The 15444-nt window shown below is 41.5% G+C and overlaps 1 protein-coding gene and 1 pseudogene across 5 annotated transcripts in view; one reads left to right on the top strand and one right to left on the bottom strand.

Annotated features, from left to right (window-relative positions):
• PAFAH1B1 (platelet activating factor acetylhydrolase 1b regulatory subunit 1) overlaps window positions 1–9978 on the bottom strand; it is a 65385-nt gene extending 55407 nt beyond the window's left edge. Inside the window, exon 1 of one of the 5 annotated variants that reach the window (XR_012481473.1) lies at window positions 9164–9600. The gene's annotated coding sequence lies outside the window, so the exon portion shown is untranslated. Of the gene's footprint in view, window positions 1–8656; window positions 8678–8855; window positions 8940–9163; window positions 9601–9928 lie in introns of those variants that run through there. The other 4 variants (XM_074263898.1, XM_074263897.1, XM_074263900.1 and 1 more) reach the window with 4 other exon arrangements.
• A 3050-nt stretch (window positions 9979–13028) lies between these two features.
• Window positions 13029–14267, top strand: LOC141540181 (glyceraldehyde-3-phosphate dehydrogenase pseudogene; annotated as a pseudogene).
• The last annotated feature ends 1177 nt before the right edge of the window (window positions 14268–15444 follow it).

Genomic DNA, 15444 nt, shown 5'->3' with positions numbered 1-15444 from the left:
TTTTAAAAATAAAATCATTAAGTTTCTATACAGACAAGAATTTATTTTTTTATTATAGCTTTTTGTTTACAAGATATATGCATGGGTAATTTTTTTCAGCACTGACAATTGTAAAACCTTTTGTTCCGATTTTCCCCCTCCTTCTCCCTATCCCCTCCCCCAGAGGGCAGGTTGACCAATACATGTTAAATATGGTAAAGTATACGTTAAAAATACAATATATGTATACATGTCCATAGTTATTTTGTACAGCCAAGAATTTAAAATAATGAAAACATCTCTGCAAAAGAAATTAAATAACACTAAAAGAAAAATTTAATTTGCTGCTGCTGGACAAACACACTGATTAGAACCATTGTAAAACACATGGAGCAATCTTCCAATGGATCTCAGTGTATATGAATCTTGTTCATGTCTTTTCATTAATCCTCCCCAAAAGATCTACCCAATATACTGAAGATCTTCATTCTCATCATTTTGACATATATGGGTTATACTAGTGTACCATTCATTCATACAGGGCTTTTCTGATCATTTATCTATCTGCTCTAGCTCCTCCTATGCCACTTCCTTAACATTATGCTGTAGCCAACTCTTACAATGAGTTGTTCATGGCCCCAGAGGTTATTTGCAATCTGGATTCTTCAGAGATTATGCTATTTCATCATTCACTGCTATGAAGCACTACCACAGTATTAGTGTTAAAGAGATGAGCTTCCAACAGCAATGAGCACAATTTAGCATGATCTCTTCCCCTGCTATACAACACGAATCTTGGGCCAATAATGCAACAAAACAACTTCTGCACATAGTCCTATACATCTACACTGATGAACTGTTCATATGTTACCTTACCCCTCCACAACTCTCTTTGCCCCGACTCAGCCAGCTGCATGTCTCCCTTTATGTTACCTACAAATTTCCCATATGACTATGGATTTTACTGAGGTGCGTTAGCAGTTCCAAGGCTCAAAGCAAATTAAGTGAATGCCACATTTATACTAACAAACATTTGGAAAAACTCTCTACAAGTAAGGAATTTTTTTTTTTTTTTTTGTAGATTGTGTGGCAAGCTCTGAAGGTGAATAAAATGTCTCTCCTTGTTCACATTTTTATTAGTCTATATAACCAAATTTTAGCAATCAAAAATTGATTTCTTGGCCTTTCAAAGTGATTTCGGTATATAAATGATACATTTCAATGTGATTTCTTCAAAGATTCTCTCTGATCTTTACTGTTAACTTTAACATGGAAAAAAAAAAGCCTTTTTTGTGGAGAGGGGAAGTCAGGAAAATTTTTATATATCTCCAGCAATACTTTTACAATGGTTTACAAACTTATCTCTTTAGAATAATGGTGTACACTGTGATTTTAAACAAATACCTTAATTAAAAAACTCTAAATATCCGAATTTAGCATTGGTGCATAGACCTTTCTCTATATCAAGAACTGTGTAATTCTAATTCTTGATCAGTTTCAGATACATGAAATGTTTTCACATCAAATAAGAATTCTAAATCAACCCAACTACAGTTTAATAGCAATTTCTTTCTCGAGAATAGAGAAAGTTTCAAAAAACCAGATTTGACAGTTTGCTAAAATGTTTACAATTAATATGATGCTAAATATGTGTTATTCTTTTCCCCAAAAATATACTAGCTATAATAGATTCATTTTTTGAGCTTAACCATTTCTCCTTTTCAACTTCAGTTGTGAGACAAAACAAAAAAAAAAAAAAAAAAAAAAAAAAACCTACAATGAGAATTTCAACCAATACCAAACCCTAATGCTATCTATATCACACTTCAGTCTTAAGCCCAAGAATGTACTAATATAGTCAACAATAGGCAAAAATATACTAAATCTATTTACAATAGCTATCTCTACTTTTCATACAATTGAAGGATTTTTCTCATTAAAACATTCTATAATGATTCAAAAAATCTGCCGCTTCTATCATGACATGGAGGTCTGACATGTCCTAACATAATCTGAAAAGGTGCCTGACAACATGTTTGCAAGGCCAAAATGCAAGCTTACTAAGTTTGAAAAACTTCACCATCACTATCCCTCCCCCATCAGTGTTGGATGATTTTTTTCCCCTCTAGTCAAAACAACTCATAAAAAGTCTACCAAGGGGCAGAAAAGTTGGCAAGAAACATTAGTAAAAGAAATACACAAATCCATGAAATAATCAAGCTATACAATGCAAAACTGGTTAGAAAAAAGTCAATTCTGAATTCCATTTAACATTTATTAAGACCCTAATGCAAATTTACTAGGTCAAGACACAGAAATTTAAAAAAGAAAACAGTCCGTCCACATTCCACAGCAAGTACATCCACAATCAATTGAGAATGGAGAGCATTACACCCAGAGAAGCAACACTGGGAATTGAATGTAAACTGTTAGCACTACTCTCTATCTACCCAGGTTACTTATGCCTTCAGAATCCAATACTTAACGTGCAACAAGAAAATTGGATTTACACACATATATTGTATCTAGGTTATACTGTAACACATGTAAAATGTATGGGATTGCCTGTCATCTAGGGGAGGGAGGGGAAAATTTGGAAAAATGAATACAAAGGATAATGTTATAAAAAATTACTCATGCATATATACTGTCAAAAAAAACTTATAATTATAAAATTAAAAAAAAAAAGGAAAAAAAAAGAGAATGGAGAGCATTAACAATTAGAAAAATCACAAAATGTTTCCCACAGGAAAGCTAAACCTTGACTGAAGCCAGGTTTTCTAGGAAGATGAGAAAAGAATGCATTCCAGGCATGGTGGGCATACCTGTGTAAAGACTCAAAGACAGGAAATGTCACGTCAAGGGAACATCCAATTTTTTCTAGAAGGCAGAGTGTTGTTATAGAGAAGAGTGAAATTAGTTTGTGAAAATAGATGTAAAGTGGGATGCAATCAGAAATGTGGAGAGACTTAAAACACTAAAAAAAGGAATTTTCATTTTAGTCTTAAAACAATAATATCCAATAATTCTATGGTGTTGCAAGAAATGACAAATGGCTGATTTTAGAAAAACATGGGAAGATTTGAACGAAATAATGAAAAGTATACAGTAACAGCAATACTGTTCAATGAATAATAGTAAAATTACCCAGTTATTTAGAATACTGTAAACACTCAAATTAACTACAAAGGACCTATCTAAAGGAAGATGCTATCCACTTATAGAGAAAGAACCAAAAATCAGAAGCATGTATAGTATGGTTTTACATATATTTATAATTCTGTGTCAAATGGTGGCTTTCTCCAGTGCAGGATCAGAAGGGGGGGAAAGAAACTATCAGATACTTAAAATGTAACAACAACAAAATTAGACCAAGGCACCTCTGGAACTTGTTAAGCAGACCTAATCAGATCTATGTTTTAGGAACACCAATTTGACAGCTCTGTGGATGAGACTCTGGAATAGGAAAAGACTGAAGGGAAACCACTGCAGCCATCTAGTGAAGAGCTGATGAAAGACTGTGTGACATTGAAAGACATTGGCTGTGTGAGAAGAAAGAAGGGGGTATGCACACAAGAAGTTCAAGAAATAGAATTGTCATTACTTGGCATTTAGTGAGGTACAGAATATGAGAGAGGTGGAAGAATCAAAGATGATGTCAGACTTTTTTTGAAGGCCAGACTATATCCTACCCAAAAGTAGGGTAATAGAGCTCATAAGAGCTATTGAGGTCACCAAGGGAGTATAGACAAAGAAGACAGTTCAGGAGAGAATCTTCATGTGAGAGGTTTGGGGCACGAAAAATTGATCGATCAAAGTAAACAGGAAAAGGAAAGAACCAGAAGAAAGTTACCAAAACCCAAAGAAGAGTCAAGAATATTAAATTTGGTAGAGAAAGCTAAGGACTGAGAAAAAAAATCTATAGGGTTTAGCAATTAAAAAGTGAGTAGCCTTGAAATAGTTTTAGTGGTAGGAAGGCAAAATGTAAGGAATTGAGAACTGATGTTGGTATTGGGTTTGTTACTACAACTTATTTCACTCAGAGTTGTGATCCTGTTCCCTGTAGCACAACTTTTCATGGGGAAGTATATCATCCTATTGCTTGCAATATTATTAAAATACACTGAAAGGTGACTATTATTAAATAGGTAATTTTCTTTCATATCCTATTTAGTTTAGTAAGTACTGATTGATGACCTTTTGCTGACCTCTGCTCAGCACAGTAAGGGATACAAAATTTTCTGCCCTCAAGCAACTTTATTATAAACAAATATGTAACAAATAAGATAACATATGAATAGCAAGGAGTGATACAGTTAAGTGCTATGGTATGGGGGGAGGGTAGCGGAAGAGTGGTCAATTAGAACTATAATAATTAAATATGCTTCATAAAGAGTGAGATTTAAGATAACTAGCTCTAGGAAAAGATATCCTGGGTAGCAGAGAACATGAAACCAAAAGCTCCTTCCAGCTTTCAAGGTATAATAACATTTTGAATAAAAGAGAAAAGAATCTGCTGGACCATATCATAATGAAAAAGCATTTTTAAATAGCTCAGTAGACAAGCAGTACACTGTGGACTTAAGGCCTGTTAAGTTTACTCCTTTCTCTCTGGCTAACCTAAGACCTTGGTAAAGGGACTTCCCAGTATCTCAGCAATCCCAACAGTTAAAATAATCAATCTACCTCAAAGAGTACTTGGGAGAACAAAGGATAATAAAGATACTTTTAAACATAGGGTGCCAAGGAATTGTGTAATTGTAGTAGTCACTTTCAGGATTATATACCTCACTAAAAAGTGGCAGATATTATAGAAAGATAGGTTAAACTTAAAGCCAACATCTTTTTAAAAAGACAACTAAATCAAAATAAATGGTTACTTATGGTACCTTTATCCCAAGACTGAAAAATATTTCACAAATATTAATTAAGTTTTAACTGTAGAAGGGAGGAGTGAATATTATACATTTGAAGAAGGTAATTAAAATTGAAGTTAAATTTAAATGACTAGCATAAGTGTCATGCCAAAAGTGCAGATTGGTAATCTTAATTTTCAATGACTGGAATTCACCCTTGAATTAAGCTTTTTTAGAAAAACTGGTACAGATCTTTGCTTCTATTCAAACACACACGAAAAGCATACAATAATATGTTAAGCATAATTACACAACAAACATCAAATTTGTTAAAGGTGGCAAAGAAAAAGTAACTGGCAGAATTTCTATCAAATTGTAGTCCTTCTAAAATAGATAGGAAAAAGATACTCAGACAAGTAAAGATCTTTTAGAATCAAGTAAATTCATGATTGTCAGTCAAAGAATGGCACCAAGTTCCACTGACAACACAGTATGAGTCACTCCTTGGGAACAAGAAGAAAACATCAAAACAGAGTCTCTGGCATTTACGTTTTCCTCATGCAAATATGATTCTATGTGTAATATATTTGATCAAACCATAATCTGACTATATTTGTTATTTCTGAATTGGTTTAATCATGTCCAAATCTTTGTGATCCCACTTGGTATTTTCTTGGCAAAGATATTGGTATGACTTACCATTTCTTTCTCCAGATCATTTTACAGATTAGGAAACTGAGGCAAAGAGTTAAGTGACTTGCTCAGGATCACATAGCTTTTAAGTATCTAAGGTTGAATTTGAACTCAAATCTTCCTGATTCCAGACTGGCCCTCTATCTAATATGCCACCAATCTTATAGATAGTATGTGGCAAAGTTTTTTGTTTTATATTTCAGATCAAGAAATCCTGCCTTTCTGAAGGAAAACAAAAAAGCCCTAAGGTAATTCAAGTTATTTACATCTCTCAACTATTTATTTTAGTACATCACTTTAAAAATTTATTCAGAACCCAATTTTAAAATATAGAAATTGGAATTTATAACTTTTAATAAGAGAAAAAAGAAAATTCTATTCTGGTATTAAATATTTCCTCCATCCCCCCCCCCAAATTCTCAAATCCTCTATCCTAGGAATATTTATCCAAAAACACATTACATATAACTAATAACCAGAGGATTTTCCAATATTATGCAGAATTTTTAATTTAAAAGATTTCTAAAAATTGACCTCACAGAAGAAGGTAAGGCATCTTAAAAGACTAAATAAAGAGCCTCTTCATTTGACAAAAAAGGAAAGTGAATCAAGCAGCCTGAAGTTCACTCAGGTAGGTCTTTTCATTAAGCCATTTTGCACTTAAAAAAAATTTTTTTTTCCTACAAATCAAAGACAAAATCTTGCAAAGCTATGATTCTTGTATATTAGAAACACCACATTTGGTAATTAATACATATCTTATCCTAAAGCCAAAGCAACTTAAGTCTCAAAATCAGCCAGCAACAATAACCACACACACAAAAAATCTATTAAACAATAACCATCATTAGTGTGGTATTACTCAAGTCTTAGCTGGGTGTGTGAAAAAGCTTTTTAATATCATCTTGAATTGCTAACTTTATTCACACAATGTATTCTTTTAAGGAAATTTTACTTTCCTATTGTATTTTTCTTAATTACATCTATATGAAATGCAAAAAGAGAACTAAATTAGTGATCTGTACACAGCACATAAATCAGTGATCACCAAAAATCACTCTCAGTAACTCGAACCTCAGACTCCTGCTAAAATTTCATTTTAAATAGTTCTCTGATTCAAAATAAATTTAAGTCACTTTTCCACTTTTATGGTGGTACCTTTCCAAAAAATTGCCCTTCTGGGGGCAGCATAGAGAAAAGGTTAATGCTAACTAGCTTTTATAATAACTATTTTATGCTTTATGTTGTGGTCTTCATGCTCATTCATGAAAAAATGTCTCAAACAGAGGTAAGGTGAATGCCAGCTTATACTGAACTGCACAGTTAGAAATAAATAAAACCTATGGCATTCACCTTGTATTTTAGTAACATGTCTAGCTATCCCTTTTTTCTATTTTTCTAGCAGAGAGATATCCAATAAATATCTGAATAATAATAAAAAAGAATACATCTATCTATAAAATAGGAAAAAAAACAAGCAATAAGTGCCTGCTTTTGAATAGTGACTGATTAGTTCTCCCTGGATTCTACAAAAATGATGGAAACCAAGAGCATCAGATATTATTTAACAAAGTCCCTTTTATTAGCAGGCTTACTATATGGAAATACCATTATTGCAGCAACAATTAATATATTAAAACAGACCAAGAAAACAGACAAGAGAAAAATGCAATGAAAGGGCAATCTATCCCTTTCCCAGCTTCCTTACTCCACCCAGTCTTCTCAAAGATTGTACGCAGCATCCGCAAATATTGTCCAGGTGGTTTTTTTTTTTTTCTTTCCCTTTCCAAGGGGAGGGGGATTTAAAAAACATGAGACGCACAGAAATTACAAGTCTGGTATTCAAGCATATATTTGCAGATTTTTTCACAATTATTTTCCTTCTTTATTTTACATGATGCTCAGCTTCAGAGCAATTTAAGCAAACAGACTACTCTCCCTTCCCTTCTTTGGTATCCTAAACACTGGAGGACCTTTTTTTTTTTTTTTTTTTTTTTTAAACAAATTAGCCAACCCAAAAACACAGATTCAATAACTGAGATTTACATGTCCCTTATTTGTGAAATGACAAGCTGCAATATAACCGATTAAGGATCAAAAACCTAATTAGTAACCTTCAGTCACAAAGATTGGCTAAAATAAAAGGTCAAAGAAAGCTTTCAATGCGGAATCAACCTTATTTCATTCCCTACTGCAACCAAAAAGGGTTGTTCTCTTGATAAAGGATTTGACCTGCAACAACCAAGCCCCTGCTGCAGTAGAAAAATTTTACCCAAACGCTACCACAGCAAAAGGAGAGGGATGACATTATTATTGGTATCAAAGGCCCAAGTACTGTCTTCTCCGCCCTAGCCTCAAAAGGAAATGCACAAAACAACCCCACCCCCAAACAAGACTATAATAATAATAAAAAAAGGCTGCAGTAATTTTACTCTAAATCTTTACATCATTCTGGTGGCAGGAATCTACTTTTACGTATGTAAAGATTAAAATTACAAAAACATCCTCATTCTCTCGCTACCACCGCTTTAAAATAAAGGGGAGGACCAACTCTTGGAATTCAGACCTCTCCTCCTTACACAAGAAAACACAAACCAGGCCCCAGACCCCCAAAGTACCAAGGTCCGATCCCAGCTAGGCTTCAAAGCTGGGCGCCCCCCCCCGAAACGAGTACTGCTCCCCCCCCACGAGTTTCTTGCCAAGTCACTAAGGAGCGGAGCGCCAGATCAAAGAGGCCAAGACGTCCCGGGCCGCCCCCTCCCACACCAACGGGCACCCCCCCCCCCCCCGGAGGCTTTCTCAGGATGCTCTTCTGATCCCCGCGCCGAGCAGCCCCCCGCCCTCAGGGCCATCATCTCACCTGGGGGCTCCGAGGGGGGTCTGGGAAAGGCCGAGGCCCCCAACCCCAAGGGCAGCCCCCACTCAGACACCTCCCCCCCCATAACCAGCTGCACCTCGCCCAGCCCGGACGCTGCTGCTGCTGGGGGAGGGGGCGCTTTCGGAGCGCCCCTTCCCCCTGCAGAGAAGAGTGGGGGCAGCCATCCGGATGCTTGGGGTGGTGGTGGCTGGGGCGCCTCTCCCCCGACGCGGGTCGAACCCCTCCCCTTGGGGCCCGGGGGAGAAGAAACCTGTTCCCCGACTCTTCCTCCTCTTCCTCCCCGGCCCTCGGTCTTCCTGCAAAGTCACCGGGGGGGGGGGGGGCCCACTTTGTCCTTTTCCATCTCCGCGGCGCGGGCGGGGCCGTCCCCTCCGTCCCCGTCCCCCTCCCCCCCCCGCGCCAGGCCCCTGCCCCGGGCCGCCCCCTCCCGCCCCTCCCGGGTCTCTCACCCAACGGCCGCCGCGGCCGCCATTTTGAGAGCGAGGAGAGAAGAAGGAGGAGGAGGCGGGGGGAGGGGAGCGGGAGGGAGGAGGGAGGGGGAGGGAGGAGGAAGGGAGGGAGGCTGGGGAGGAGGAGGAGGAGGAAGAAGAGGAGGTGGCGGAGGAGGGAGGGGACGGGCGCAGCCACATAGCCCGCGGAGCCCCAGCCTGAACCCCGGCCGCAGCCCGAGTCGGCGCCGACGCCGCCCGAAGAGAAGAGGGGGAGGGGAGGGGGAGAAAGAAACCAGCCCGAGGGCAGGCCCCGGCCGCCGCCTTACCAGAGAGCCCGCCGCCGCCGCCGCCTCGCTGTGGCCTCTTCCGTCCTTCACTCCCATCCACCGGCGGGGGAGGGGAGGAGGGGAGGGAGGAGGGAGGGGAAGGGAGAAGGGAGGGAGGGAGGGGAGGAGGGAAGGGAGGGAGGGGAGGAAGGGGGGCTGGCGCGCAGGGCCCGGGCCCGAGGCGGGCTGGCGGGCGTGGGGGGGAGGGGAGCGGGCGGGCGCGCGCGCGGCTCCGCAGCCGTTCGGAGGCTCGCGCCGCAGTCCGGCCGGCGCTCGCGGCCTTGGCTTTTACTCGGGTCCGGCTGGGTGGCTCGCGCGCGCTCCCCCCTCCTCTAGGCCTTTTTGCTTTTCCTCGGCTTGTCCGTTCTTCCGTCGGCCTGTTCGCTTTCTTTTCCCCTCCCACCTCCTCGGTGCTACTACCGCCGCTGCCGCCGCCGCCACCCCCGCCCCGCCGCTCCGGCTCGGTCTGTCACAGGAGCTGCCCCAGCGCCCTGACGTCACCGCGCCGCCGCCGCCCCAGACCGGCCGAGGAGGGAGGGGGAAGAGGAGTCTTCGGCGCATGCGTAAGGCCGGGGCCTGAAGGGAGCTGCCGTCACCTCGGCTCGACGCGCTTCCCGGGCTGCGCGTCACCGAATGGAAGCCGGCCCTTCGCGGCCCCTCCCAGTCCCGCCCTCAGCCCTCGGGCCCGGAGCTGGGCAGCCGCAGCCTTGGGCCCCGGGGCCCGCAGGGGCCCCCCTCCCCCACCCCTCTATTCTTCAGACTGACCGTGACTGGCTCCCCCCGCTCGTGGCTCTGCAGAGCGCTTTACGTAATGGTCTCCTTAGAGCGGGGGACACCCCGCATAATAACCGACGTTGAAGGGGACGGACCGCAGAGACCTGTCATCTCATTGGCAGACTGAGCTCCCGGGGCGGGGGGAGCGCTCTCCGCCGGGCCGGGTCAGCACCTGCGCCGGGCTCTGGGCGCGGGCGTGCCAGGGCAGTACTCGAACCCGGGGCCCTCCTGCCCTCGAGTCCTCTCCTTCCCCCGGCTGTACGCCTCTGACTGACGTTCGGATAGTGCTTTCAAGGTTCCGAAGCGCTTTACTTTCAATTCTCAATTTAGCCCCGAAACAAGAGACCAGAAACATCCCACTCGTCAGGGCCTCGGGATCGGTACAGTAAACGAGACCGCTCAGGCCCGTCCGCTGATAACCGGCCTTTCCAAGGCGTTTTCAGCGAGTCCGCCCTTTCCCTATTTCGTCTGAGCTCCGGCAAAGATAGATGCCGAGGTGAATCAGACAGAGAAACTGAGGCACACACGGACTCCGAGAGGAGCTCTGCCCACAGCTCCAGGGAGGGGTCCGCCGGTCACCTGTAAGCCAGAGCTGAGGCCTAACGCTTGGGGTCCCCAAGGCTTCCCCTGCTCTGCCTTTTCTGTTTGAAAAAAATAAAAGGATGAAATGATGCCTTTGGAGGTCGGGATGACCTGGACTATTCGTACTTAGAGCAGGGCGCTCAGAACCTGACTATGACTGACTGACCTGACTGACTTGTGAGATGCGTTTGATTCCGTTCCATTACTTACCTCTGAGTTCTATGCAGTCAAGAAGCCAGGGGTTCGGGCCTAGAGAAATACTCCTTTTTTCCTGATATTGCTTTGATTTCTCATGGACTTTTTTGGGGGGAAGAGGGGGAGGGGAAAAACTGAAGCAGCATAAAAATGTTTTGCAAATCTTCAAATACCATATAAATGTGAGCAGTGGTGAGGTGAGTTATGTCACATCCTTTCTTTCACTTTGGTTGCTTTTGTGATGAAATATTGGTGACAAAGAGGATGCTCTGGGATATCAGCTAACTTGTTTGGGCCAGCTTTTCCTTGGTTGGTGCTGAAGAAATCATTTTTGAGTTCATACTGATAGACCAGGGAAGACTGGGATGAAGTACCCAGGAATAAAGGGTATTCATTAAAAGTCTGATTTGACTCAGAATTTTTACCCCTAGCTGATAGCATCCTTGGAAAGATGGATGAAACCTTCCTCTTGAAGGAGACTTGAATTTTGACATATACTTCTATTAGTTTCCATTGAAATCCAGGAACATGTGAGGACAGCATCTTTTTTTTTCTTCATGTGCTCAATGCTTCACACATAACAGATATTTAACAACTTGTTCAATTTTAGTTTATTGAATAGGATTAAAAATAAGGTCCTGAGTGTTTCTGTTCAAAAGGAGACCATCTGTTTGGAATAATACTGGATCATAAATTCCCAGAGGACAAACATCCCTTGATTGATTTAAAACAAAAAAAATCTCCTCCAGGGCTAAGCCCATGTGAGTTGCCACATAGTAGGAGTGTGAGAACTAAGGACTGAATAAATTGAGTGGACATTTCACCTATTGATAGCCAGAGGACTGTTCTTCCTTTGTTGTTGTTGTTTTTTTGTTGTTGTTCTTTTTTTGAAGAGGATCGATGACATCACAGATTGATGTCTTGACTTGTACATGAATTGTGAAGCAAAGTTGCACAGTCATCAGCCTCTATCTCTTCCAGAGCCATCCAAGTCTAGTGAGTGGTAAGACAAAAGTCAGGATAACTAGTGATGACCTTGGCATCTTCAATATTTAACCAAGTTCTAAACTGTCCATCGTATGTTTGGGGGAGGGGGGAGAGAAAGCAACTTACCTACAGGTTTGAGGCCTCAACTTGGTTTAGCCCTTTCTGACAGAACAGTTTTACCAGAGTGGGGACAATGTGCATGCTACAGTAGCTTCTTGGAATCACAAGTGAGAATTGGGTAAAAAATAGACACCAAAAGTGGATGAGCAGCCCTGAAGAGGGCTCAATAATTCCTCATACCAGATTATGAGCTAGTCCTCCCTGAACACCTATGCACCTCAGAAGGGTAAACGACCTCTGAAAGGATGAATGCAGCTTTATAATTCTTGCATTCTCTAATCAGTACAGTTTGACAAAGCAATTCAGAGAAATTCCAGACCCTACTGGACATTGCTACCCACTAACTCCATAAAAGTCAATAAGCACCTCAGTAAATTAACACATCCTTTGCTCTAAGAACTTATCCTTTCTTTCATTTTAACCTTTTAAAATATTTATCATTGTCCAATACCAGGCTATTTAATATTTAAACAACTAAGTAAAACAGATTCACTTTATTTTTAAATGCTTGTTCTAAAAATCAAGTTTCCTTTTGAAAGAACACAGAGTTAGTATAAATAAATGATTGTTTGTACTTGAATAAGAATAATTAGTTTTAGCCAATCTAATCTGTATTCTTAGACCCAAGCCATAACTTTATCCTGTGGTTAGAAATAATAAAGTTAGTACTGTGCAATTATGATCTAAACTAATCCTTTTTAAATAATTAGCTTGAAGGGAATAAAGTGTTGATCCCCTATTTGGTTTGTGAATTTCTGAAAGAATTTAAAAAAATAACTTAATGACCCTTGTGTATCAATGTGCTGCTTTTTGTATTGTAGAGTATCATATGGATGTTTTTTGTCATGGTGAATAAGACAATGAATGCTAATGTAATCTATTCTGTTGAGTATGAAGATTTAAGAGACTTCTATATCTATCCTTAAAATATGGAAAGACAATACAAAAAAAAAAGCCTTAGAAATGGAGAAAGGAGCAGATGTCCTGAATTTTTTGGGTTTGGGGGAGCATTAAGGAGAAACACCCACTTTACTTGCTACAATCTAACGGCTCATTTCAGTTGCATTTATTTTGCCAGTAGACACTTCCAAAACCAAAACTTTTATTACAGTTCCTATATAAAAATTAATGTATGTCCAAAGACTTTTAGAAATAATAGATTGATTAGTGGAAACAATTTTAAAAAGTGAACTGGGGAGCTCTTCTCCTAAGCTCGCTGCCAGGATCCGCTGCTTTGCAAACATCCCTGAGACAAGATGGTGAAGGTCGGAGTCAATGGATTTGGCCGTATCGGACGCCTGGTGACCCGTGCTGCCTTCTGCTCAAGCGGAGTAGACATTGTGGCCATCAATGACCCCTTCATTCACCTTAATTACATGGTTTATATGTTCCAATATGATTCCACCCATGGCAAGTTCAATGGCACTGTCAAGGTTGAGAATGGAAAGCTGGTGATCAATGGAAAGGCCATTAGCATCTTCCAGGAGCGGGATCCCACCAACATAAAATGGGGAGATGCTAGAGCCGAATACGTTGTGGAGTCCACTGGAGTGTTTACCACCATGGAGAAGGCTGGGGCTCACTTGAAGGGTGGAGCTAAGCGTGTCATCATTTCTGCACCTTCTGCTGATGCCCCCATGTTTGTGATGGGAGTGAACCATGAGAAATACGATAATTCCCTTAAGATTGTCGGCAATCCTGCACTACCAACTGCTTGGCCCCCTTGGCCAAAGTCATTCATGACAACTTTGGCATTGTGGAAGGACTCATGACCACAGTTCATGCCATCACTGCTACTCAGAAGACAGTTGATGGCCCCTCCGGCAAGCTGTGGCATGATGGGCGTAGTGCTGCTCAGAACATCATCCCTGCTTCCACTGGCGCTGCTAAGGCTGTAGGCAAGGTCATCCCTAAGCTGAACGGAAAGCTCACAGGCATGGCTTTCCGAGTTCCTACTCCCAACGTATCTGTTGTGGATCTGACCTGCCGCCTGGAGAAACCTGCCAAATATGATGACATCAAGAAAGTGGTGAAGCAAGCATCAGAAGGACCCTTGAAGGGCATCTTGGGCTACACAGAGGACCAGGTTGTATCCTGTGACTTCAACAGCAACACCCACTCTTCCACCTTTGATGCTGGCGCTGGCATTGCCCTCAATGACCATTTTGTCAAGCTCATTTCCTGGTACGACAATGAGTATGGTTATAGCAACCGTGTAGTGGACCTCATGGTCTACATGGCCTCCAAGGAGTAAAGTGGGAAGCCATGGATCTTCATCCCCAGCCAAAAAAAGTTGTTCCACCACTGGGGAGCCCACATCCCTAACCCTATGTTCCTATACTGGGGATTTCATGCCCCATTCACATCATTGTCCTACAGCCACCCCTGTAGTAAGGGGGAGAAGCCTAGAGTGTCCTATATTGTGTAACATCAATAAAGTCATCTTATTTCAGTGTAAAAAAAAAAAAAAGTGAACTGGGGTAAAATATTTTCAGAAATGTTTCCCTAAGCAAAATTTGTAATCTATGAGGAAAGGTCCACTTGCACAAATTTGAAAATGGTTTCCTCTCCAGAACTAAATTTTCTTGTATTATTTATACAGGAATGTACATTGTAGTATATTTATATTTGATAGCATAAAATGGGTGAAATTGGAGGTGAAGCCAAGATGGCAAAGAAATGGCAGGGACTTTCCCCCAACCCCTCCCCTCTCCAAATATTTTCAAATAATGACTTTAAACAAATTCTAGAGTGGCAGAACCCAAAACCAACTTTGACAAAATTGGCAGAAAAGGTCTGTTGCACACAGGGTGAGAGAGGAACACAGTCCAGTGCAGGCCCCACCAGCCATTGACCAGGCCAGACTAGATTGAGCACTAGAAAACCAGGAACAGGCCTCAGTGTGACTGAATCAATGACAGCAGTGGCAGTTTCCAGATTTCTCAGTCCACAGGGGATCAGAAGGAAATTTACATAACTCTATTGGCATAGGCAGGACTCTGTGGCATAGCCTATATTTGGATCTAAGTTACAGCCCTGGGTCTTAGTCCTAGTGAGAGAAGGAGCACTGGGACAGCAGAGCTTGTGGTCACAAAGGAGCAGGGAACCTGGTCACAGTTCCTGGATTGAAAAGAGAGCTTGTGGTCACTCACAAACCAGTGCACACAGTCCAGGAGAGTAGTAAATGCACCTCTCCCTTGGAAAAGCCAAAAACTAACGGGTCCTCAGAATTACCTATGAAAATATCTCAAAAAAATTCGAACTTGGGACAATGCCCTCTCCACTTGGGAAGCAGAGTTAATATAGAGTTAAAAGTCAAGGAACGGGCCAGAAAGTGGGCAGACAACAGAAAAAAATTCTGACCATAAAAAGTTACTATGGTAACAAGACTCAGAAGACAACAAAATCAAAATTTCTGCATCCAACACCTCAAAGAAAAATATGAATTGGTGTCAGATCATGGAAGAGCTCAAAAAGGATTTTAAAAATCAAGAAAAATAAAGGAAAAATATGGAAGATAAGGGTGATGCAAAAAAAATCATGAAAAAAAGTCAACAACTTGGTAAAAGAGGCGCAAACAATACTGAAGAAAATAAAGCCTTAAAAAACAAAATAGGCCAAAT

Source organism: Sminthopsis crassicaudata, chromosome 4, assembly GCF_048593235.1.
Source record: "Sminthopsis crassicaudata isolate SCR6 chromosome 4, ASM4859323v1, whole genome shotgun sequence".
NCBI lineage: Eukaryota > Metazoa > Chordata > Mammalia > Dasyuromorphia > Dasyuridae > Sminthopsis > Sminthopsis crassicaudata.
The sequence above is the reverse complement of the archived record's forward strand: the minus strand, read 5'-3'. Positions and strand labels throughout refer to the sequence as shown.